The sequence below is a fragment of the Canis lupus genome, chromosome 14 (assembly GCF_003254725.2).
Source record: "Canis lupus dingo isolate Sandy chromosome 14, ASM325472v2, whole genome shotgun sequence".
Classification (NCBI taxonomy): domain Eukaryota; kingdom Metazoa; phylum Chordata; class Mammalia; order Carnivora; family Canidae; genus Canis; species Canis lupus.
The window spans coordinates 31,665,493-31,693,466 of NC_064256.1; the positions used below are offsets into that span (position 1 = coordinate 31,665,493).

General features: G+C 34.8%; 1 long non-coding RNA gene across 1 annotated transcript in view; it reads left to right on the forward strand.

Annotated features, from left to right (window-relative positions):
• The first annotated feature begins 13,318 nt into the window (after positions 1 to 13,318).
• LOC118350599 (uncharacterized) overlaps positions 13,319 to 27,974 on the forward strand; it is a 182,000-nt gene continuing 167,344 nt past the window's right edge. The window contains exon 1 of the long non-coding RNA XR_004804677.2: positions 13,319 to 13,495. This is a non-coding gene — a long non-coding RNA (uncharacterized LOC118350599). The remainder of the gene's footprint in view (positions 13,496 to 27,974) is intronic.

Below are 27,974 nucleotides of genomic sequence, written 5' to 3' on the forward strand. Positions count from 1 at the left end.
GTGTTAGAAATATCATGTCTACAATGTTAGAAATATAAAGTCAAAGATCACTTATTGTTCTACCAACCAAAGACATCTATTTACAGTGTTTGATGTTTACTTACTTTCAGCCTCTTTTCCAGGATTTTTTTTTATCATGACCTGGCTAAAATATAAACTTTTATATATTTTAAGTGTACTAATAGCTAATATTTTTTAAGTGCTTGCTATGAACCAAGTACTGCTTTAATTGTATTCATGTATTAAAGGTCTTCACAAGAAACATATGAGGCAGTCAGCATTTTCCTCCTCATTTACTGATGAAGAAAATGGCTCAGAAAAAAAAGTTATGTCATTTCGCCTAAGGACAAACCACTAACAAGTGCGGATTTGAAAAAGGCAAGCTGCAGATAACTGTGCTCTCTAAAACACTCACAGATCTTTTAATATGTGAAGCAAACTGTTCCATCATGTTGATTCACCATGATTTACTTAACCATCTTCAGACATTGACATTTAAGTTACTTTTCTCTTTGTCATTGAAAATAGCACTGTAATGATCATTTGGTGCCCAGCAATTTTTAAAGAGATAAAGTATCAATCCAAGTGAATTGCTGGGTCAAAAGACAAGATCATTTGAGGGTCTACAATGCATATTACCTAATTGTTTTCCAAAAGAGTTTTAAAAACTATGGTTCCTGGAGCAGTCACTGAGAAGTACTCTTGTGACTACATATGACTAAGTCTGAATTCTTTTTTTTTCTTTTTTTTTTTAGCTTTTATTGGTTAATTTCATGGGTAAATATTATCGTGGGTAAACAGCTTAAATGAACAGCTCCAGAACGGATTATAATATATCCGTCGGAATTGCTACATTCCATGTCTGTGTTCGATAGTTTAGCAATCTATTTCAGTTATTTCCAGAAATATACAAGTTCTTTTAAAGTTTATAAAATTTTAAACTTTTGTTTTTTCCATTGTGATTTCTTCTACACCTTTTAAATCTATGAGTCCTTGTTTCTTCAGTTATCACATATTTCTATTTCTTTTTTAAAATAAGTATATTTAGTTGTTTTAATATTTCTTATTCTACCTCTACTCAATTTACCAATTTGATATTATAATTGAGAAATCATCATTTGAGAAAAAATGTATTTTCTCTAGATATTTAACCAATTAACACCATGACCTCTTAGTCATATATGTGCATTGTGGGGGAGCTCACGAGCCTTACAGAATCCAGACATAATATAAAAGCTTATTATTCTTGGCCTGGGATGTCTGTTTTCTGCCACTGGCTGTGATTCGATGAACCAAACTAAAGTCACAGTTACCAAGAGTTGTTGCTGCTGGAGCAGGGTCCTATTGAATGTCACATATTTGGCTTTGACTTAAGAGAAAATGGAACATTTCTTTCAAGAGACGAAATACCTGAGGAAATATATTTTTTTTAAGAAAAATAATATGTAATGCAGTGGGCAAGAGTTTTGTTGTCATTCTTTGAGTTTCCTTTTATTATCTCATGCTGTAGCAAATAAATGTTTAGGTTACAGCACTGTTCAGTCACAGTGGCTTCAACATGCATGCTAAACTAGGACAAACTTTTACAAGATAAAAGCCACATGACTAATACTGGAACACCGACTTCAGGATTTTAAGAAATATTTAGGTTAAAGTTTAATAATATTCTATTTGGAGTACAGAGGATTTTAAACTCAGCAATGTGTCTAGTTCAAATGTGAGCATTATAAACATTTGTGGACAATATGTAATTTTTACTAATATGGCATATTTTATTAGGTGTGACTATAAAGCAATAGATCATATTTAAATATTTTGAGATGATAGCATCATCTTCTAGTGATTATTTTGAAGGTACAATACTCCCTTGAGTGTAAGTTCTAAAATCTTTGTTACGAAGTTATTTTATACAAAATCACATCACATATACAAAAGAAACTTCCGATAATTAATTTTAGCCCTTAATTATTCCTACCAGTTCTCCAAATATTTTACCCACATTCTTTTATTGGAAGAAGCCATGCAAGGCAAAATATTTTGCCAAAAGTGGATTAACAATTCTGGGTAAGCAAATGAAGGAAAAACCTCATTCCTCATCAACAACAAAACAAAACAAAAAACCTATAATATTTTGAGTCTGAAATCAAAATGATACATACACTCCTAAGAATGGAGGAGAAAATAGATTTCTTATGACCCAGTAAAGTTAGAATTTTATATTAGAATTTTATATTAGATAAAATTAAATCATAATTTCATATTTAGATACCTAGACAGAGCAGATTATTTTTAATCATGGTGTAAATAATTATGAAAATACTCCCACATAAAACACATGCCCAAATGTATACCTGTAATGCCCACATAAATACATAAAGACTATGTACTTAGAGAGACAATGGATGAAAGATCAATTTAGTTCTGACATTTGTTGAATGATTTGTAGTCAGCAGTCTTTCTCAAAGAAAGTGCTCTTTAATGGCAGAAAAATTCTATCAGCAATTTGTTGGCAGAACTTTTCATTTGAAGTATAAGTTACCAAAATTCATTCTCACAGTACAGAGTATGACTCATTCTCCTTGTGTGCATTTGTGCTCTATATTTGTAAGACATTCATTTCCAGAGAAATTTATGATTTAAAATGATATGAATTCTTTCTCCATCTTGTTTCCCCTAAAATCTTGCTCTGACTTCCAGGTTGAGTTGATTTAGGGCTGGAATCCCTTTGAGCAATATAGTGGGGCCTGTTGTTTTCTGCTCCCATAGTATATTTACAAGCTTTTTTTTTTTTTTATGTATCCTGCAATGATACCATCATCTTTCCATAATCTTTCTGAAAAATTAATCTTTTGCTGCCATCTTGTGAAGCTTACATTCTATCCTAGAGTTTTACATTCATGTTTTATCCAAATTAATTTTCCTTCAAAGGTCTCATGATTTCAAATTAACCTGTGTCTTTGTTTACTGTATCATCTGCTCTATAAAGCAGAAAACACATTCCAATGCTTGACTAATAAACATTTATTCAGTAAATGAAGAAAAAAATACCTTTATTCCAATGATGTAGCATTTTCAAAGCACTGTATATGGATTGTTCTATTCCCATTACCCATTCTTCTCTTAACCATTATCAGAACTCCACTTGGGCTGCCTGAATATGGTGCTTCTTTCCTCAATCCCAGCCTTTACCATAGACAAACAATGCGTAAGTAGGATCAGGGCCCCTGGCAAGTTCCTGAGATACTTTTCAGTAGGTTCATTATGTCAAACTATTTTCATAATACTAAGATGTTATTTACCTTTTTCATTTGTTTTCTCACAAGTGCAAAATGGAGTTTTCCAGAGGCTCCATGACATGTGATAATGTCATTCCTCTGATGTCTAATGAAATATGTGCTTGTATAATTCTTTGTTATAAAAATACTATTTAGTATATTAAATATTAATAACTACAACCCACATTAACAGGGCTTTGAGTCCTTCTCCAGACCTCAGGCATGATGGGTATACGTGATTTTAGTGAATACCTTATTTATGCTCCAAATAAGCAACTCATAAGTGGATCACAGAAATACCATTCATAAACGCTTGATCTCCTGTTTATGTATGGAAAAGTAGTTAAATCAGACTTTGTTGTCAAAATTCAGCAGAGATCCCTAAAACCCATTAAATGCCAAGAAACCCGAGACCTTAAATGGAGAGGCATGACCATCTATACAGCACATGCTAAATTGAACAAATGATCATCTATATCCAGATACAGAGAATGAATCCTTGAATGAAGAAGGCAATGATTAATAACTTTGAATCAAGTAGTAAATGTGTTATTTATTTCTCCCATGGGGGAGAAGAAAGGAATCCTTCCTATTCATCTTAAATCAAGTGAAGTGAACTTTTGTAGAACCACTTGGAGAATCTGTAGTGTTTTTCTTGGAGTGTGGGGCTGGGACACCTCTGTCTGGGGACAAGGACAAGCCTATTTTTGGGACCAGCTTAAGAATAGCCCAGAGCAAAAATTTGGCAGTATTTTGAGAAGGCAAAGAGAGACCAATAATTAATCAACCAATAATTAATAAAAGACACATATTTTCTATGAGCTAGATAGGTGGCTGGCTGTAAGCTCTCTTGAAAAGGAAGAGGTCTTTTGGCTGCAAATACAACAAATATCCATTACAGAAACTGAGGACGTGTGTAAGCCCAGAGGGCTCCAGATAAAGGTAGTACAAAGTCTAAGAGGTGAGAGATACAGGGTTCAAAGGACTCTGGTCTCTCATGGAAAAGTCAGCTTTTGTATCTGCCATAACTAGAGGGTATCAGTACTCTACTATGTACTCTCCATCAATTGTACTTCCCTTCATTTTCATCTTCTTTCCCCTGCCCTCCTTTGGCCACTGGCAAATGCAGCTAGAAAGAGGTGTTTCACAAGACAGGAACAGTCAACTGTTCCCTTCCCCCCTGCAAGATTTCCAGCCTATGGGAGATTTGGAGGGTGGTGGCCAAAAGATAAAAATTTCCAGTTATAAGACAAGTAAGTGCTGGGGATGTAATGCACACCATGAAGGCTAGAGTTAACACTGATTGATGTGTGATACATTTGCAACTTGCTAAGTCAAAAGATCCTAAGAGTTCTCATCACAAGAACTATCTGTATGAGATGATGGATGTTAACTTACAGTAGAAATCATTTTGTAATATATATAAGTCAAATCACTATGCTCCACACCTTAAACTTACACAGTGCTGTGTGTCAGTTCTGTTTCAATAAAATTGAAAAAAACAAAACAAAACAAAAAAGCACAAACACCTTTCCTGGAGAAGAAAGTCAGGTATATTTGACCCCAGTGGTGAGTTCTACCAAACAGTTAAGGAAGAAGGTAAACTCTTCCAGAAAATAGAAGAGGAGGACTCCCTCCTCAAATTATTTTTTAAGTCCAGCATTTCCTTTTTGCCAAAACTAGACAAAAACATGATAAGAAAAATAACTTCTAACACTACCTTAAACATATTCATTATATTTTCTAAAATTGAAAATTCTCACACACTGCTGATAGGAATACCAAATGGTAAAGCCACTTTGAAAAATATTTTGGCATTTTCTTACAAAAGTTAAGTATATGCTTTTATGACCCAGCAATTCCACTCTTAGGTATTAAACCAAGAGAACTGAAAACATATTTCTACAAAACACCTAGAGGCAAATGTTCATAGCAGCTTTGTTTTATAATAGCCAAAAACTAGAAACAACTCAAATGTTCATCAACTGGTAAATGCATTAACAAGCTGAAGTACATCATACAGTGGCATACTACTCAGCAATGAGAAGAATGTACTGGTATATACAATAAGTTGGATTCATATCCAAAGCATTAATCTAGAGGAAAAAGTCCAACCAAAAAAAATATATATGAATACATATATATACTCTATAATTTCATTTATAGAACATTGTAGACAAGGCAAAACTATCAAGAGAGGAATCTTATCAGGGGTTGAAAGAGACAGAGAGGGGAAAGACCACAAAGGAGCAAGAAAAAGCTCTTTGTTACAGAGGAAATGTCCTATAAATTTATAATGATGGTTGTTAAAAATCAATGAATTGTATATTTAAGCACAGTAAAATTGATTTTATGTATACATCAATGACCCTGAAATAAAAATAACCCTGGATGAAAATAAGTATATATTAAAAATTGAAAAAAATTCCCCACCCAGTAAAGACAGAACTTATAAACTGGATGACAGGTAGAAATGTTGGAGACATGCTAACTCCTGACATATTTGTCCCAACTTTCTAGTCTTAGCTTTCAAAATGACCCTAACCTCTCTTTCCATCATTATCTCTTTTGAAACATTTCCCTCCCCCCAATTCTACTACCCCTACCCCCAACCTGCCCCATTCTTCTGTATACCTGTATATGATTTCCTCCTTCTAGAATATTCTTCCTATTTTTACCATTTGAAATCTTTTGTGACTTTCAAGGTTAACTTCAAAAGCTCTTTCATAAAGCACCTAAGGAGAAACAGCTGGGATGCCTAATCCTAAAATCGTTTATGAGCTGCTATTGGCATATGACACAATCTTTGCGTGATTTCTGAAGGTTGTTTTCATGGGATTCACTTCAAAAAAAACAACAAAAAAATTAGGTTTCTGATTTCCAGATATGGATTAATAACAAATCTTGAGCTCTCTTGTGCTCTCCACACAGAGTGGGGAGATTTGTGTGGGATCCCACCAACAGCCCCCAACCCTTTATTCTAATACCAAGAGTAAGAGTTACCTCCACTTCCAAAATATCCTATCATAGCTGCTGCTTCAGAACACTGGACACTCCCATAAAGATCACGTCTGTGATAGGAGATGGAAGAGAGCACACAAAAAGATTTAAACTCTTCCATCCTCCCATAGAATGAATGGATGCTCCACTCATTATTATATGATCTTAAGTAAACATGTTTGAGGAATTTGTTTTCTGTCCCATACTCATTGTCATATTATTTTTCTGTCTTTGGAGAAGGCGGTTTTATTGATTAATTTGTGTTTTGGTGGTGCTTATGAGCATGGGAATAGTTAGCTCTTCCCTGCAGATTACAGAGTGATACTAACAAAGCCTTTTCCTGACCACTACCTGAAAGAGGAATATTCTACTTCTCCTATAAAACTCATTTTGCCTATAGAATTGTTATGGCCACTTGCCTTCATGGGAGGCCATGAGGACATAAATTCTACTAAAGCAGGGTCTGTCTTTTCTACTAATATTTGCATCCTCTGTAGACACCAGAACATAGGAAGTATTCACTAAATATTTATCAATGTTAAAATAATTAAAATATTGCTATATTGCAATCTCTCTTGAATATAACTTAAAATATGACTTTCTTGAACTACATTAAGAGGTTGATTTATTCATGTTTCTAGGGACCTTTCTCTATAAAATAATCTCCCTTTAAGACTCTCTTAATATAAGGCCCTTAAAAGGTTATTGTAGGATTCAGTGTAGTAAGTTGCTTATCACCTCATTACGTACAGCACTTAGAAAGTCTGTTATCCATTGTAAAAGTTCTTGTGAAAGTACATAGGCCAGTTTCATTCTACAACTCTTTTGCCAAGTTCAAAACCACAATATCTTAGCAGCTTTTATTTTTCTTCCAAACACCGTAAGTTATTATACTATATGATGCATTGCATACTTGCCAAAGCATTTCAGCCAGATTTTTTTTGTTACATAAGCACAAAAGCATCCAACACTAATAAACTATTTTTCTTTCTACTTTCCTATAAATTCAAAGAACCAGTGCATGTTTCTATACCCTTGGATAGGAAAAAAAAAAAAAAAAAAAAAGCAATCACTAACATTTGAAAAGCATTCTGCCAAACTAAAATTGTGAAACATGTTCCTTAACTGACATAATTTTCTTCCTAAGTATAATTTACCTATAAGTTCAGAAGTTTCATAATAATTAATAATTTGTTGCTTACACAATGACTATTGTTTTGTTGCTGTTTGTTTTCCAAAATGTAGTACGCTTCATTCAGTCAGTATCTTGCCTTTTGTTTTGTTTGCCCTGCTACAAATTTAATAAACCTATGTGTCTGGCTTTAAGAAACTGAAATACACACTCACTAATGTAAACAATCATTTGGGAGTCTTCTCAACCATCTAAGATGATGAAAATTTTCTGTTAACAAATGTAGCTTCACAAACTATGCTGTGCTCCAGATTCTGCCTAAAGATTCTGCTTAAGGTTCTACTAGGTTTTTTTGTTTTGTTTTAACTTGCACCATTATCTGGAGAAGTAGACTTACCACAAGAGAATAATCAATGACTAAGGAACTAGTAATGGTGGGAGACCTGGCAATAGCACAAGCTACAAACTGAGGAAGAGCTAGAAGATGGTGTTTGGAAAGAGAAGCCATTCAAAGAATGGATCTGCAGTATATCAAGAGTTGGGGTTTTTTGTTTTGTTTTCTAAAGGCTCACTCAAAAATGTTCACAATGAGCAAGGAATGTTATTTGTGAATTAATATGGCAAATGAAACATGTAAAGTGATCTAACTCACATTTTTCAATGAAGCGATGCAAATATTCTCTACCATTCTTCAGAGCTATATTAAGCTTAAGCAATAGATATTTTCTGGGCCTTAATAAATAGCAGCCGTCACCGTGAACATCTTGAAACATGACATTTTAAAAGTTACTTTGTCAAGTATCTAAAGCTAAAGAAAGGCAGGATCAATAGGACACCAAAATAATTAGCAAAGAGTGAGGAATTTGGCAAACTTGCATCCTGATCTGCACAATACAAACCAACAAATGGACTGATTTCATTTTCTACTTGTGCATTACCAGACTGAGTTGGGGAGCCAATGTAGGTGCCAGTTATGGACAAAATGGTCATCATGGTATAATAAAATGAGAGTTTTAAGATTTGGACTGATCCTGCCAACCATATCTCAGAAAATCATAATGATGATACTGACCAAAATTTAGAGTTAGAATTCTGAAAAATTGCATTTCTAGTGATGTTTCCTTAGCTTACTGGTTGTTTTTTTTTTTTTTTGGTCTTTTTTTAAAATAATAAATTTATTTTTATTAGTGTTCAATTTGCCAACATACAGTACAACACCCAGTGCTCATCCCGTCAAGTGCCCCCCCCAAGTGCCTGTCACCCACTCACCCCCACCCCCCGCCCTCCTCCCCTTCCACCACCCCTAGTTCATTTTCCAGAGTTAGGAGTCTTTATGTTCTGTCTCCCCTTCTGATATTTCCTACCCATTTCTTCTCCCTTCCCTTCTATTCCCTTTCACTATTATTTATATTCCCCAAATGAATGAGACCATATAATGTTTGTCCTTCTCCGATTGACTTATTTCACTCAGTATAATACCCTCCAGTTCCATCCACGTTGAAGCAAATGGTGGGTATTTTTCATTTCTAATGGCTGAGTAATATTCCATTGTATACATAAACCACATCTTCTTTATCCATTCATCTCGGTGTCCATCTTTCGATAAAGATGAATTTTTTTTGGTCTTATAGGGACCAAAAATGTTGCCTCACTTCATTATAAAATTCACTGTAACTTCAAAGATTCTTGTGAGATATCTGGAGGTAATTGGAGGTGAAATGGAGAATTAGAAGCCAAAACAATTTTTATTTGAAAAAAAAGTAAGTAGCATTACTGTACACACAAATATTCTGCTATCAAATGCAGTGACAGGTTCTGAATATACAATAGAAAATAAAGCAGATATTGATCCTGACTTCTTTCAATTGATTTCTAGCAGAAATACATACTTAATTATTATAAACTAAGAAAACAAGGTATCAGGAAAGAACAGTAGTGAGTAGTTCACTTTCAGTTGAAGGATTAGGGATAGCCTTTCTGAAGAAGTAACTAGGAAAAATGTAGAGTCATCCATAAAGAGAGATTTCAGGCTGACAAATGGCTCAAAGGCAGTAACCAGCATGGCCTATGGGAAAAACAGCCAGGAAACCAGAGTGGTAAAAGATCACCAGCAAAGAGTTGGGTGAAACAACATAAGCTAGAGATAAACAGAGCCAGATAAGACCAGACCTCAAAAGTCATAGAGAAGGATTGGTCTTTGATGCAGAGTATAACTGGAAAGCAAAGAGGGCACAGAATAGGCAAGATACAACTTCTATTTAAGGAATTATTCTGGCTATTGAGTGGTATGTGGTGGAAGCAGAGGACAAGGTCAAAGCAGGAAGATGTAAAAGTGTGCATGTACACATGTCAACATAGATGTGACATGTACTTTCTGCAATCAGGATGTTAAAATGCTTCACATGTCTTTAAAATATTTCTGTGTTGGAACACTTCAAATGGCAAATAAAATGCCAAAAAGTAATTAAAAGAGAGGAAAGCTAGACAAAAGAATTTTAGGGGGTAGTTTGCAGGAATTTCTCCCTTTATAAAGAACTATAATTTTCTCAAAGTCAGGGTAGGCTGGCTTTCATGCATTATTTGTATTTGTGTGTCATGCACTTGTATGGCCAATTTTAGGTGCAATTATTCATTTCTTCTCAGTATACTTTTCATAAAGGAATTCTCCCTGCATGTATGTGAATTTTATGGTCTTCTCTCTTGGCTTGTTCCTTGGGGCAACATTTCCCCATTCTTGTTTTTCTAAGGTTAATCAGGTAACATTACTATTTCTTTTCATTACATGTTGTTAGGTAATCCCTGTCATAACATGTGTGGGAATATTTTCTGAGAAGCAGTTGTTCAAAGCATAGTTTTTGCCATGTTGTGGCTTCCATTGAGGGGCTTTCCAGATTTCCACATTCTTTGACTACCAGAAATGTTAGAAGTTTATAATTTGGAAGTCATCTTTACTGCTGCTTACCACTTTTGAATGTTAAAAAGAACAGTGACTTCAACACAGAAAAATTAAATGTTTTATAAGTGTTTGTGTATATGTATGTGTGATATATATCATGGAGAGTCAATAGAAGCTGGAACATGTGCGTGCAGGCATATGAGTGTATGAAAAGATAGTCATTGCTATTTCATTATCTAAGGAAAAGGAAAGTCCCTTTTTCTTTCATATAATCATTCATTTCTTAGCCACCTCAAAGAACATGATATTGTTTTCAAAGTCCACTTACAGAGATATACAAAAGCTAAGTTTTGAAACTATGGATTAAGAAACTAGAAATAGAACTCCCTTGTGTCTCTGGCCCCAAGTCATTTTATCTTGAGGGTAATGATCACATTTCATGACACATCATTTTCAAAGATGTTGAATGACAAGGAGCCTATTCTGGTATCAGATCCTGTTTGGTTGTCTCCAAAATCCTTTTTAGTTGAGAAGAGAAGGAAATAAGTGAATATCACAACATAAAACCTTCCCATTTAATTAGAAGAGTGTATGGAATAGCCTTAGGGAAAAAGGAAACATTTTTCAACTTCAAATCCCTTTCTGGACACATGTCTTTAGGAGGAAGCTCTAGTGACAGAATCAAAGTATCATCCCCCCCGCCCCCCACCAAATGACAGTAAATATAACTTTCCCAGAGGAAAATTAGTCCAGTCAATTAAAAGGCAAGGCTTTAGGATATACTGTCCATTACTGTACTTTTATAATAAGTATAGGTTTTTAAATTCTAAATACAAAATTGTCTCTATGGTTCCATTTTAAGTTTAATACATGTAAATCAAACAGATCCTTTGAGGCAGAGCTTAAAATCTCAGGTTTAGGGGTCAGGCAACTTCTATTTAAATCATGGCTTAACCACTTATTTGCTGAATGACTGGGCAAATCGTTAAATATCTCAGTGTCTTCAACCTTTAAATGGAGAAAAAAATAGAACTGACCTCAGAGGTCCTAGAAGGATTAATCAAACTATCTCACACATGACATGAAGCACAACTTCATATATCTTATAATCACCTAACAAGAAATATTAGTATACTAACAACTAAAGTGACAAATTATTATGTTCAAAAGAATTATTTCACTCTGTACCGGCATGGCCTAAAAAGTGGATATAATTTCCAAGTATTTTAAATTATTCTTGAGACTGTAATTCTTGTAGTAGATCAGATCAGATACCAGAACTTTTTGCTTCTTCCTTACAGCCCATCTCAGTATCCCATAGCAATCAAAGGGGCACCCAGTCCAACATCTACAGACTGCAACTGAAAAGCTGGTTAATTTATGGAAGCATCTTGAAAAATGTCTGTCTCTGTCTCTCTCTCTCACACACACACACACATATATACATACCTATTGTTCAACATCTACACAATACAACACTAGACATAGAAATAAGACCTAGTAACCTGGATGCCAAAGTTAAAATCCATCTCATTAGATAGGATAAATAGTGAGACTACAATGACTTTTTTTTTTTTTTTTTTTTTTTGCCTTGAAGCACATTTATTACTATTTACTTCTTGGGTCATTTTCTCCCAAGGCAGACCTTAAACAAAACATAGATATGAAAGAAGTATCATCATTTTGTTATTTTGTTCTCATATGAAATTTTAAAAAGCTACATGGAAGGTCACTGAATTCTGCCTATCTGCAAAAAAGGGAAATGATAAGCTGTCCTCAAACGCACATCCAGCTTCCTTCAAAAGGGTGCCGCTAAAAGGGCTGCATACACCCTTCTTGTTGCCCCAGGTGCTGAAGATGAAAATATCTGAACACTTGGCAATGAAGATATTCTCTGAGGTGGCTATAAAAAGGCTGGTCTTGGCTTTTGCCATTACAGTGGCACACATTTGTATTTTATTTCATTTTACCATGAGGAAGTTTCTGGAGTTTCCTCACCCCCATGATACCTCAACTTCTCTTTTCTTATCTGTGTAAATATTTTCTACTTCTGTCTCTCAGGAATAGATTTTTCAGTGGTTCAGTTATTTCCCATGCTGAATGTGGGCAACCTCAGTAACAGAGGCTCCTGGAAACATCCTTTACCTATTTTTCTCAGAAGATAGAACTGTCAATTGGACTTAGGAGAGGAAGTGGTTGGTTGGGGGAATTGCCAAAATAGTGATGGAAATTTCTTTATTGATTTAAAAATAACAACAACTCATATTTATCTTTTGACCATGACAACCTAAAGACTGACATCCCTTTGCTTTCTTTTACCTCAAATAGGAAGTAAGAGAGATGTCGGTTTCTAGGTTCTGGGAAGCCCATAGTTTGGGGTCCTATTTCTTGTTGCCTCTGTCTACATTAGTTATAGATTTAATAATGACTTTCATCTTTATCATCAGATCTTTTTTCTCAAATGTAGCAATTCTAGTGAGATAATTTCTTTTTATATATACATTAATGTTTCTTTATAATAAGGCATTTAGCAATATTCCATTGTGAGGAGCTTTGCTCTAAACTCAGAATTGAGAGTAAAACCTCAGGGTAAAGAGGAATTTAGAAAATACAAACATTTTTAACTTCTTTACTCAGATGTGAAGGAAACATCTCTCATGTCAGAAAATATTGAAGTTGTGTGGGAAATTACAACTAATGACACAGGATTAGTTAAGTCTTGGCCATTTTTAGGCTTTCCTTAATGTTATGGAGCAGTTTGAAAGAAGTTAGCTAGTAAGAGATTTTACTAAGTGCTGGTGTAAAGAGAATGGACAGCTAACAGGTAGGGAGAGAGTTCACTTTCAGTCATGTTGAATATTAGGTGCTTTTTAAAGGACATAACCTAGAACAATTTGAAATTGTACCTTAAACTCAGATGAGTATCGAAGTTAATAATACACCTGTAGGAGTCCACCAGGGCAAATCTGGTAATTAATGTCAAGATCTCCTCATAAGGTGATCAGATGGTATGAAGAGAGATCATTACTGAACACCTACTGGAGAAGAGTAATATTTAGAGGACAGGAACCAGTGAAGGAGCCTGGATGCAAGGAGTTGGAGAGGAAGGGGAAACAGTATATCTGCTTCTGGTGCAGAGGGGGCTTTCCTCAGCACAGGCCTCACACCAGGTTCTTGCCAAAGGCTAAGGCAGTAAGTACAGATCCTAGTACTTATTCTGATGTTCACTGACAGTCTTTCTCTGTGTTTGTGGAAATAAAGGTAACATTTCCAAACAAGTATCATTTAAACATTATCTATAAAATTCTTCTTTTTTAATTGTCTATAAAATTCTAATTAAAAGGAAATTTTACTACAAAATGTGGAGGGGCAAGTCTCATAGGGATGTTCAGATTGACACAAAGCTATCCTCTTTACTAGTTATTGCTCTATAGTCACCGATGAGCCTGCATCTTGTCTCAGTGATGTGGCTAAAAAGTAGACCTCAACTTTTGGTCTTCTAGTGGTGAAGTCATTTATAACTCTAGAACCTTCTAGCCTAGTTATTCCAATAGCAGTTTTATTCAAGTTGACATTTATAGCTTCTATAGAATTGGAAAGTTGCCATAAAAAATGGCAGATAGCCATTTATCCACGAGTAATTTGAAACAAATCAATCAACTGTGAAGCAGAAGTACAATAAAATCAGCAAGTAATAGGATTTTAAGCAAGAGGCAAATTCTAAGATGGGCTGGTGCATTTTTAGAATAATAACAGAGCAGTCTTGAGAGACACATGGTTCTTTAAAAAATAATAAGAAATAGAGATGTTGAGATATATGTCCAATACCCACTGGACAGAAAAAGGATTGGGAAATTTTCCCTGCTTTGGTAATATTTCTTGGTAGACTTTATTAGGATAGCAAGCAGTATGGAAAAGAAAATCCGGGATCCCTGGGTGGCACAGCGGTTTAGCGCCTGCCTTTGGCCCAGGGCGCGATCCTGGAGACCCGGGATCGAATCCCACATCGGGCTCCCGGTGCATGGAGCCTGCTTCTCCCTCTGCCTGTCTCTCTCTCTCTCTCTCTCTCTCTGTCTCTCTCTATGACTATCATAAAAAAAAAAAACTCTAAAGAAAAAGAAAAGAAAATCCTATGGGTTGATAATGGCAAATGCTGAGTTAGTGTGTGTTTGTGTGTCTGCATGTCTGTGTGTATATGCCTATGTAATAAGAAGGAGCTTCTGATAATATAAGGAAGAAAAATGATTAATGGAGAAAGTGGACAATAGTTTCAAAGGCTACAAGGTGAGAAAAAACCTGATAGGAATTTACTTTATTTAGGAATTATGATGTCACTGGTGACCCGAGCAAGGGTAGATTCTACAAAATGCTAAGGGCAAACCCTGGTTACAGGAAGGTGAAGAGTAGACAGAGACTTCCTTTTCCAACAATATTGGCAGAGTAAATATCCTGAAAAACGATCCTGCTGCAAAGCTCCTAAATGTTTGAGTTGGAGGGAGTATGAGAAACTAGCAGTCATCAGAGGCCAAAAGTTGTGGGAAAAACCAACTCAAAGAGTTGTAAGCAATGAAATCATCTGTTAGTGCCAGTAACTTAGAGCTTTGGTTTTGACCTTGACAAACTCAGGTCTGCACTGGTGGGAGAGTTGGATTCCAGTTGTAAGACCTATAAAGAACTGAATCTCCAGTAAAAGTGTGATTTAGAAAAAAAAGAAAAAGCAGACAAAATAAAATATGCCTCGAATAAAGAAATAAACAAAATGTCCTTTGAGAATTCATAAGCCAGAGCTAATCCTCATACAGGTCAGGGTTCCACATCTCGCTGCCTGCACAGTCTGAAAGACTCAGCAGTCCCAGGCTTGAAGCTTCCCCAAGTGCCCATCAGGAGAAATAATTTTCTCTAGATGAATCAACCTTCAAACCAAGCCTCGAAGAATTTCCTCATACAAAGCCCTTAAATCATCTCAGAATTTAAATGTACAAAACAAAAAAGGAAACAATGAAGGAGTAAATGTCATCAAAAACAAACATCAAATATAGCAACAGTTCAGATATTTCAGATATTCCAACTGTACATTCAGAAGATCAGTGTGCTTAAAGTAAACATATAGATATAAATATAGATATATACAATATATATAAATAAGGAAGAAGTGACTATAAAGATAACTGGGCAGTTGAAATAAAAATAGAAAATAACTTGTACATATATAAATGAAGATACAATAGTTAAAATAAGAATTCAGTAGGTGTGCTTTAGCCTCAGACATGACAGAGGAGAGAATAAGTAAGCTGGAATATGGATCTGAAGCACCTGGCCCCAAGAGAGGGCAGAGAAGCAACATAAAAACAGTTGAAGGATAAAATGTTAAGATGTAACATAAGTCGAATCAGAATTCTAAAAAGAAATAGTAAAGAAACAGAAAAGATAATTTGAAACAAAATCATCTCAGTCTTAACCAAACTGCAGAATATAAATGAAAAGATATTTTTTAAAAATCCAGAGAAAGGGATGCCTGAGTGGCTCAGTGGTTGGACATCTGCCTTTGGCTCAGGTTGTGAGCCCAGGGTACTGGGACTGAGTTCCACATCAGGCTCCCCACAGGGAGCCTGGTTCTCCATCTGCCTATCTCTCTGCCTCTCTCTGTATGTCTCTCATGAATAAATAAAGTCTTTTTAAAAAATAAAAAATCCAGAGAGAAAAACACATTACCCCCCCCCCCAAAAAAAAAAAACAACTGGAATGATAACTGAATTCTAATCAATGGAGACCAGAAACTGTGATACCATGTCAAAAGTTAAATATATATATATATATATATATATATATATATATATATATATATAGCGATGTACCTAGAATTGTACATTATAACATCATTTCAAGAAAACAAAATTAAGAGATTCTGAAATACATACTACATATTTCAAGAGTAAGAAAAAATTTTAGAAAAACTGAGTTCAAGAGAAGATTAACAAATAAAGTGATAAATGTGAGTGAAATTAAACAAATATTAATGTTGTAAGACAATAACAAAGTGTAAATTTAGAGCATAAAAGTTTTCTGTTGCTGTGTAACAAAGTACCACAAATTTACTGACTTAAAACAACAAACAAGGCTCATCCCTGAGTTTCTAAGGACCATGAGGGTGGGCATAGTTTGGTTGGGTTATCTGACCTGGGGTCTCACAGGGTTCAATCAAGGCACAAATAGGCTATGTTCTCATATGGAGGATCCACTTCAAGTTCCTTCACATTATTAGCAGAATTATTTTTCTTAAGGCTCTACAACTAAGGACTGAGACCTTTTACTGGTTGTTACCTGGAGGCCATCCCATTTCATAGGCCCTCTCACAATGTGGCAACTAAGTTCTTCAAGTTATTAAAGAAAATCCCTTCAGTCTGTGTAACACAATAACTGATATGTTATCCCATAACCTTTGCCATATAATGTAATCTAATCAAGGGAGTGACATCCCACTACTCTTGCAATATTCTATCGGTTAGAAGCAAGTCAAGCTCTACCTACACTCAAGGGGAGAGAATTATGAAAGGGCATGACACAAGTTTGGGTGTTTTCATCAGGAGAGTTTGGGGAAAAAATAACCAAAACAGAACTAAAATAGCAAGTAAGTCAGAAAGAGCACGATCAGAGTTAAAACATGCTAATGTCCTTGTATGAAGTACAGAAAGGCACAGATTAATTTTAAACTGTGTCAAACATAAATAGAAACCATAAAATAAGAGAGTGGAAATACATCTAAAATATACATTTTCCAGTGAAAGAGTAAATAAAAGTTAATATGCCTATATTAATAGCAGATAAAATAGATCTTAAGATAAAAACTCTCAGAGGGTCATTACCTAATGATAAAGAAATCCCATGCACCAGATTTCACAATTCATAATGCTTACAATAAAAATTAGCAGAGAAGGATTGATAAATTATAGTGGTGATTTTGAGGCATATTACTTAGCAATTGATAGATCAAATAGCATCTCCCTCCTGTAAAAAATCAGTAAGTTGTAAAAGACTCTGGGAATACAAACAGGCTTTAACTAATTGTATTATGTAGAATAAAATACAAAACAATTAGAGACAATACATTATTTTCAAGCACTCATGACACTTGCCTATGGAAAGAAACTATGAAATAGCTTTAAAACTAATTTTAACAAATATGAAACATTTACTATAAATAACATTCTATAACTACAATAAAATTAAGTTTGAAGCCATTGATAAAAAGATTATAAAAATATTTTAGAAACACTTCTAAATAACAAAAATCAGATAAATATTAGAAGATTTTATAATCATGAAAAATTCTATCAAAACATGTAGGATACAGATAAAATACTTTATAGTGAGAAATTTATAGCCTTATGTAATAAGGCTTTTATATTAGAAAATCAAGCAGCCATCTCAATTTAGAAGAATATTGACAAAATAAACCCAGAAAGTAGGAGGTGATATAGAACCAGAAATTAAGTAGAAAATAAAGATATAATAAGGAGAACAACAAAAACAAATCTGATATTATAAAAACATATACAGATATTTCAGACAAAATTGATCAAGAAAAAAGGGGGATACAAACAATATTAGCAAAGCTTCAGAAGAAATAAAAGCTAGAATGATCATAAAATGTTGTAGACAATACTAAATTTGATTACTTATATGAAATTGGTCCATTTCTGGAAAATTATCTCTTACATAAATGAATTTATGAACGAACTAGAAGATCTGTGGAATTTTATAAGCATTGAAAAAAATTAAAACTGTTGTCTTTTCACAAAAAAAGCCCATGTCTACAGTGTGGCAACAAATTCTACTAGTTAGTCAAGGAGCAAATAATTCCAGTATCAAATAACCTCTTCCAGAAAATAAAAAAAATGACACACCTTTTTACTTGTTTTATGAGATTATTATAATCTTGATTCCAAAACCCAATAAGGAAAGTTTCAAAAGAAAAATTATAGGTTCAGTCTCTATTATAAATATAGATACAAAAATCCTTTAAAATATTGGGAAACTAAATCCAGCAATATATTAAAACACAAATATGGGCAGCCCGGGTGGCTCAGCGATTTAGCGCCGCCTTCAGCCCAGGGTGTGATCCTGGAGACCTCGGATCGAGTCCCACGTCGGGCTCCCGGCATGGAGCCCGCTTCTCTCTCTGCCTGTGTCTGTTCCTCTCTCTCTTTGTGTCTCTCATGAATAAATAAATAAAACCTTTAAAAAATAAATAAAACACAAATACAACTTACTAAGTTGGCTTTATCAAAAAAAGAGTCTAGTTAACATTTTTAAATTATTAATATAAATGAACAATGAAACAGTAAAAACTCATAAAATCAACTTACTTATTTGCAAATAAGATAGACACAATATTCATTCATATTAGAAATTCTCAGCAAGCTTGAAGTTCAAAGAAACTCAAGACAAAGAGTATCTACAAACTTTTCGTAGGAAATATCATACTCATTGGTAAAATGGAAAAATCATTCTCTTTCAAGAGAGGAATAAAAGAAAGATGCCCACTTTTACCATTCTCAACATTGAAATGAGACAAAAATCACATGAAAATAAGAAAATTAAATAAAATATGTAAGAATAGAAAAGAATAGAAAAAATGTCATTTGCACAAGACATGATTACCTTCTCAAAAGAAAGCTACAAATCATCAAAATTAATAAGAGCTTACTTAGTTCAGTGACTACTTAAAATCAATACACAAAAGTTAAACAGAAAACACAATTTGTAGAATCAAACATAGGTAATTAGAAATTAACAAAAGATGGTCAATCCTTTTACGGAGACATCTATATTTTTTAAAATGTATTTTGAAATACCCAAGTTGAGAAATATACATATTCATAAATAACAAGACCGAGTATTTTAAATGTTAGTTATCCCAAAATTAATATAGTGTCCATGAAATTTCTTTCAAATTCTAAACTGGATTTTCCTTGAAATTTAAAAGACTGATTTGAAATTTAAGTAGAAGGGTTAGAGTCAAGAAGATACAAATGAAGTGTAGAGACTTACCCTAATGTATATCATGTCTTCTTTGGTGCAGAAATAGACAAATAGACCAGTAGAAGTGAAGAGCAGCCCCTGTATTAAACCAAAGCTTGTAAGAAAACATGATACAGAACAGATTCAACATTGAGATGTGTCAGAAAAGATGAACTACTCAATAGGTAGTGCCCTGAAAATTGGTATCTATGTCTTCTAAAAGTGGATTCCTACTTCATATCATATTCAAAAGTCAGTTCTAAGTGGATTTAAAAATTGCTGAAGTCCAAACTTAAAAATTGTTACATAGCAAAACAGAAATATATCTTCCTGACTGTGGAGCAGGAAAGGATTTCTTTAACAATAACAACAAAAGCTACAGAAAATGATTGGTCAGTTGGACTCCATTAACATCAAGAACGCTATGGTGTTCATCAAAAGACACCCTAAAAATTGAAGAAAAAATATGCCACAACTGGAAAGATATTTTGTAAACTACATCACTGAAAACAATTTAGCATCCAAAGCTTATAGATAATCCTTACTAAACAATTTTTAAGTAGAAAAATGGGACTATTAATATACAGCCAATTCAAATGTGAAAAGTATGCAACCTCATTACAGATCAGGAAAACAAAAAACCAGAACAAGTAAAGCCAATTCTGCCCATATAAAGCTTGAACAATGCCACTCAATCCTAATAACAGATAAAAAACTGATAAGAATGGAAAATCAACAGTCTTTCTTGGATCAGTAAAAGAGGACGAGGGAGACTATTGCACCCAAGATGGAAGAAGTAGGAAAATAAAAGGTGTAGCTACTTATGATAGTAGAGATTCACTAGTGGAAACCACCATGGGAACCAGGGACAGGGTAGTAAAGCCTGAGCTATAACTGATGAGTTGCTAGAGATTTAGGGTAGACAACTCTGAGTTAAAAACTCCAAGAAACCCAGTCATGGGGAGGGCCAAAATACTATAACACTTACTTCTCAGTGCTCGACCTGGTTCCTACAATAAATATCAGAGAAAAATCGTGCTCTGGCAGCAGGGAGGAGAAAAGGAACCATTTAAAAATAAACCAGTTCAAAAAAATAAATAAATAAAAATAAAAATAAAAATAAACCAGTTCATCTGTGTGCTTCTTAACAAGGCCTAACCTCAGGAGAAATTAGTTAACCAAAGCCTAACCTGCTGAGATTGTATCAGAACCCAAGGGACCTGGGGGGGGGGGGGAGGGTGGTAAATTCCAAGTCCAGTCTTCTGTAGTCATCCTGTATCACTTAAGTGTGGGAGAAAAAAACAGACACATTGTGAATTTTACCGTCCAGAGACATAAGACATGAAAACTCTGAGACCTAATCATAATAAGAAAATAAACAACCCCACTTAAAATGGGCCAAAGGTGTTTTTTTAAAGATTTTATTTATTTATTCAGAAGAGATACAGAGAAAGAGGCAGAGACACAGGCAGAGGGAGAAGCAGGCTCCCCGCAGGAAGCCTAATGGAAGACTGAATCCCAGGACCCCGGGATCACCACCTGGGCCAAAGGGAGTCGCTCAATCACTGAGCCAGCCAGGTGCCCTGGCCAAAGGTTTTAATAGACTTCTCACCAAAGAAGATATACAGAGATCAAATAAGCATATAAAAAGATGCTTCACGTCATATGCCATCAGGGAAATGCGGAGGAAAACAATGAGATACCACCACCACGCACCAATGAGGATGGCCAAAGTCTGGAACACTGAAAACCCGAATGCTGGCAAGAATGTGCAGAAATTCTCATCCATTGCTCATTGTAATGCAAAATGGTACAGCCACTTTGGAAGGTATTTTGGCAGTTTCCTAGAAAACTAAACATATTTCTACTGTACATCCCAGCAATCACACTCCTTGGTATTTATCCAAATAAGCTGAAAGCTTATTTCCAAACAAAAACCTGCAGGCAGGTGTTTATAGCAGCTTTATTCATAATTGCCCAAACTTGAAAGCAACCAAAGTGTCCTTCAGTGGGTAAATGGACAAACTGAGGTACATCCAGACAGTAGAATATTAACACTAAAAAGAAATGATCTATTGAGCCATAAAAAAATGGAGGAGCCTTAACTGCATATTACTAAATAAAAAACACCAATCTGAAAAGGTGTAGGATCCCAACTATATGACATTCTGGAAAAGGCAAAACTATGGAGACAGTAAAAAGATCAGTGCTTGCCAGGGGCTGGAAAAAGAAGGGACAAATAGGTAGAGAACAGTGGGGTTTTCAGGACAGTGAAAACACTTTGCATGTGTTTCATAATGATGGATACATGTCATTATGCATTTGCCAGGACCCACAGCATATAAAACACCAAGAGCGAAACAAAATATAAACTATAGACTTTGAGTGACTATGGTGTGTCAATGTAGGTTCACTACTTACAACAAATGTACCACTCTGAGGGACAGTGTTAATAATGGGGGAGGGTATCCAAGTGTGGAGATATGGAGTATATGGAAAATCTCTATACCTTCCTCTCAGTTTGTTGTGAACCTAAAACTGCTGTCAAAAAGTAAAGTCTAAAAAAAAAAAAAAAAAAAAAAGTAAAGTCTAGGGGCACGTGGGTGTTTCAGTCGGTTAAGTACCCACCTTTGGCTCAGTGATGAACCTCTCAGGTCCTGGATCCAGCCCGGAGTTGGGAACCTGCTTTCCCCTCTACCCCTCTCTGTCCCATGCATGCTCTCTCTCTCTAAGTAAATAGAATATTTTTTAAGTCTTCATAAAAACTTTTTTAAAACAATGAACTATAATTTTATACCTAATAGATTTGCAATATTTTCCTGTTATACCATGTGATGTTAAGAATGTGAAACAATAGGGCAATTTAGGCACTGATGGTACTGATACTAACTGGAAAATAAATCTGAAAAATAATTTGACATTATGTAGTAAATATAAAGATGCTTATGCAGCTGGAGATATGAATTCCACATTTACCCTGGCCTAGAAAAACTCTCACGCATGGCCTAGGAAGACATGTACAAGAATGTTTGCAGCAGAACTTTTTGTGTAGGATAAACCACAACAAATACTGAAAATCAAAATTTTTTAAACTACAAAAACTATAATTTCATGTGGTTCAATGTAATAATAGCTACAACTGGAAATAACATCTCTTTACAGTAAATTCCCATGATATAACACATTATGAACCACAGCTGCTCTGTTTATCAAAATAGATGAAGTGCACAAAAGTAATGTGGAAAAATAAATAGCAAACAAGGCAACTCATAGAGAAATACTAACAGGAAGTATTGTAGATTTTATATAAAATCCAAACATATAAAATCAATCATACATTATGGAGATATATGTAAATCATAGAGAAACAAATGAAAAACAGCAAAAATTTATGATTGTAGTGGTATAGGATGGATTGAAAAGGGAAATGCAAGCTAATTTTAAAGGCATCAGTAATATGGTATTTCCTAAGCTGAGCTGTGGATACATTTTAATTATCCTTCATATCTTATACATACATATCATTTTATACATATAAAATATTTTAAAATAAAAACTGATAAAGGAGAGGTGAGGAAGTGGAAGTTAAGAGTGCATGTCGCTCTTTTTTGGTGGACACTTAGGTGTGAAAGGAGAAGGGGGAGAAATAGGGTAGAGCAGGAACCATAATCAGAAAGGGGTTTGGTTCTTTACCTGAGAGAAACTGGACTATGTTAATATACTAAAAATGAGAGGCTACAGGAAGAGAGAAGGTGATTGATGAAGGTGCCTGAGGATATAGGCAGAAATGAGACCCAGCTGACGGCAGAGGGAACAGCTTTGGCCAGAGGTGGGTATGTCTCTTCCCACAGAAATGGAAGGGGACAGCTAATGATACATGAAGATGTTGGCTGAAGGACACCAAGAAGTCAAAGCAGTGCTGGTCTGATGGTCACTGTTTACTTATGAATTTGAATTTCAGTCATTTGTTGAAACTAATAAATGAAATAGCAAGTCAGGGCATTGAGAAAACTGGCTGGTAGAAGTTTAAAGTGATTTCTGTGAGGCCGAGAAAGAGAAAGCTTAGCTTTGGGTTTTCCTCAGCAGGTGCTGCGAGAGGCACACATGGGCTCAAGGGAAGAATTAAGAAGTCTTTGGGGTTTAGGCAGACACAAGTCAAGAAAAGAAGAAAGGCTGGAAGGATAGAAAGAAAGTGGAGAGTCAAGTGTCGGTGGTCTTGATGTAGTCAAATTACTAGAGGGGTGAAAATAAGGGACCGAGAAATCTGAAGCTAAGGAAGGAATTGCCAAGAGTTTAAGAATCCAGAACAAGAAACAGGACAGAGCTGACCGATTCAGGTGGGAGGGCTCCGCAGTACTCCTCCCTGGAATTGAAGAGTTGGGGGAACCATGCAGAGTTTGTCTACATTGACTTTGAAATTGGTTGGGAAAATGGAGGCAAGAAAGAAAGTGGCCAGAGTGCTAAGGTCCCTGATAAGTGTGGAAGTGTGACAAGGGTACTGGTGAACAGCAGCAAGGAGGACTCTGGAAGGTGGTAACCAGATAGCAAGACTCCCAAAGTTAAGGGAGGTTTTTGTTTTGTTTTTTTTTTCTTTCTGAGGAATGGGAATAAATGGTTTGAATCTGAGGAATGAGAATGAATGAGTTGTACAGCTAGAAGGCTCTAATAATCACCTGTGTATGGGTGCACGCACTGTAGGAGAATAAACTGACTTCCCTTGAGGATAAAGAAAATCCTTGGTCCCAGCTCTATATGTGGTAGCAAAAGCTCCCTGCCTTCACTCTTATTTTCTATTAAAAAAGTGTTTTCCTAGCTATCCTTCCAGTGCTGATTTACATCTGCACTCTGCACTTAACCTCACTTCTAGCACCTAATCCTGATTCGTTGTAATACTTAGTATACATCTGTCTTAGCCATTAGACTGCACTTTGCTTAAAGGAAAAGCATGTAATATTTATTTTCACTATATTTATGTGCCCAATATAAGGTGCTTGATAAATGTTTACTGAATAAACAAATGGAAGAAATAGAGTAATATTAACAAAATGAAAGGATTGTGAAGTGATGGAATGACACCTGTGTGTTTGTATTTATGGATGAGTGTGTGTGTGTGTGTGTGTGTGTTTCTTGCAAGAGTAGTTAAAGATAAAATAAAGATGCCCCAGAGAGCAATTATGAAGTCTAATCACCTCAGAGGGTTGGAGGTGAGAAATATGTTAGAGTGAAACTCAGAAATAGGGGAAAAATAATAAAGCATTAGAGAAGTAATAAAACCATTATAATAACTTTCGTGTAGAAATGAAGGGGGAAATGCTAAGAGAGTCCCTGTTGGTATATTCTGAAATTAATAATGATTCAAATACCTCCTATGAAATTTTTCATTAAAAACACACTTCCATAATCTAAGTACTATAGACTTTAAATTCAACAAAAGAAGCCTTGTTTTACAGTGTTGGAAATTAGTTCTATGAAATCAAGTTGATCTTTAGAAGTCGGTTTTAAGAAACCTGAAAGGACCTTTAATGGTAAAGTAAATATGGAACAGATGTTGCCTCAAGGAGGTCCTGGATAAATTTGTATTTTGATACGAAGCTAATGAAAAAGTATGGTGTTAATGGTATGATTTTTGCAAAATTTATACATTTCTTTCTAAACCGCAAGGTGTAACTTCCTTTTAATTTCATGAATAGCTGAACACTTTTAATAATATTAAGTGTGCTTAGATTTTAGATTTAATAGGCCATATATTTTACAAATATTTTAGAAGTACAAATCTTCCTCTTTGTTCAAAGGAAGCATTTCTCATGAAACAATTTGTTCTAGTCCTTACAGTTAGGTCTGCCAGAAGATATGCCTAGAAAGATAATAAATAATAATCTAATAACATGTGATATGTAAGTTTGTAAACTGTAGGGTATCCTACGATGTCATGAAAACATTGGTGTGCTATCTGCCCTGTAAAGATTTAAAGAAAAATAAGGGTATATTAATAGAATATACCCTATTCTCTAATACTTAGGAGATTTATTGAATTGTAGAAATAAACAAAACCTTATAGATACTTTATTTCAATATCCTAGCTTTTTATATGAGAAAACAAAGGGAGACTAATGATTGATGGCAGAATTGGGACAAAGGTCAGATCTTCTGCATTTCAGGACTATATTTTCTCCCCTTCTCTTTTGCTTTGTACAATAGACCTCCTAATCTTTGGTTTCACTCTTTGAGGTTTCAGTTACTCAAAGTCGACTGCGCCCTAAAAACAGATGACTTCTAATGACACACCTCAGCTTAATGTTAAGTCACAATGCCTACACCATTCACCTCACTGTACCTCACCATATAGGCATTTTTATCATCCCACATCCTCACAAAAAGAAGGGTTAGTACAGGATAATCAGGTACTTAGGAGACCACATTCACATAACTTTTATTACAGTAAATTGTTATAATTGTTCTATCTTATCATGAACTATTGTTGTTACTCTCTCACCCTAACTAATTTACAAATCCAATTTTGTCATAAATATGGATGTATAAGAAAAAACAGTATATATAGGATTCAGCACTATCCATAGTTCAGGCATCAACTGGGGGTCTTGGAACATATCTCCAGCATATAGAGGGGGACTACTGCATTTAAAAACTGTTTCACTCTACTTAAATTTGATATCTATACTACAATGCTTTGGCTTTTACACACAAGCAAAGTGATTTTTTTAAATTAAAGGTTAAACTTTATTATAGAGGTATGGACTTTAATAGAACTAACAAGTAAAGAATGAAGGAAAGAAAGTTTCAGGTGGAAAATTGTTTCATTAGAGAAATAGGATCCAGAACCAGAAATCCTATCAGCAAAAACATAAAATGAAAATAATTGATATTCATAAAGGTTCTCCAATAAAATATTTAATTGATCTGCGTTTTTTCCAAAAACAAAAACAAAATTTTCATAATAAAGGATTCAGATGTGCAGTTATATTCCACTTCTATAAATTATTTAAAATGTTGAATGCTAACCCATTTGGCCCAAAGTTATACAGGACCAGAATTGACTACTTGGGTTGGGAAAGCTGGATATTTAAAAAGAACATGGCTAAAATATATCTATTCTGACTTCCCCTAATGGTCACATACAGCCAGAAACTTCTTTCTCCCTTCTTCCCCAGATTAAAGACCTTCTAGGGTTGAAAGCAGAATTTAGAATGTCAAACCCACAAAAATGTTACAGTTTGAGAGTATTTAATCTTGGTAAACCGTTAAAAAGATCTGAGTAGGTATTTGGTTTTATTTGGGACTAACAGTAGACTCCAAGCCAGAAAAACTCATCAAGACACTTAACAACCACTTCAAATAAATTTTGGCTTAAAAAATTTAAAAGCCAGACTTAGAAAAATATGTCAGATGATAAAGCATTATATATATGCATATATATATATATAAGATTATAATATAATATATATATAATTACTTTCTACCACTGAAATTTTGGAAAACTGAAGAAAGTATCCAATTTCTTCTTTCCTCCTAGAAAGAAGATAAAATTTTGTCACTTCTCAGATGGTACCCACACTTGTGGCAAACTTAGTATAATGTATACCCTTGTGAAACAACTAGAGTGAACACATGAAACTAAGGCAAACATTGTGTGTCAATTGTACTTCAACAAAAAATAAAATGAATAGGAATACCAGAGGATATACTATGGTAGAGCACACAAACATCGGAAACAACAATAAAGAAATGACTAGATAAATTAGGAATCAGCTAACATTAAAAAAAATACTCTTTAGTCAATTCAGCAAAAGAAAACTTCCAGTCTAATGCTTGCTCCTCGATCTCCTTCCTGGTGCCGAAATAATAATTAACCTGTTCTAAGCAAAGTTATATTGCTTTCCTCTCTACCTCCTACTTGACATAATTTGTAATAATTTGGCTTAAAGAAAATGATCTCCAGGCTCTTATCCAATAAGAATCACTAAGTCATTTATTATGTACTCAGTGCCTTAACTGTAGGGCAGAGTGTATTTTATAGCTAGAAAAGTATATAAAATACAGGCAGAAATCTTGATGTCAGAACTATTTTCTATAGGGTTTCATATCAATTGGCTCATCAACCTCCTGTAGGTGAAGTAATGGGCAAAACTTCAGAGGAAATTTCACTGGAATGTTGAGTTCTCTGAGATGATAGCTTACTCTTGCTTTATTCCAACTGTAAGGAGCCAGCCACAGAGTTGTGCTCAGTAAATAGGAGTGTGGGAGGAATGAAGCCTTCCTGATTATGAATCTGTGATATCATCTTCAGATGACTGCTCCTATTTAGGACAGGCTCACGAACATCATTCAGTGTTCCTTTCTTTTATTTTCCTTACAGTAGTGGACCACATAATGAAGAAGGTTGGCAGATACTAAATTTGCTATTAGTAACTGGGTTATTGATCTTAACATGATTTTTTTTTTCCTGCAAGGAAAATTACAGGCTGGCTCCTTTTCTCCCCCCACCCTCTTGTTTTTAAGAATACAAGTTCTGCATTCACTGTCTACTTTTCAACATAGTATGCTTTGTAGTTAATATCATAACCTTTGGCCACCCTGTCAATGCCACTGTTATTTACTTCACCCAGGAGGAAGTATATGCCTACCTCGATTT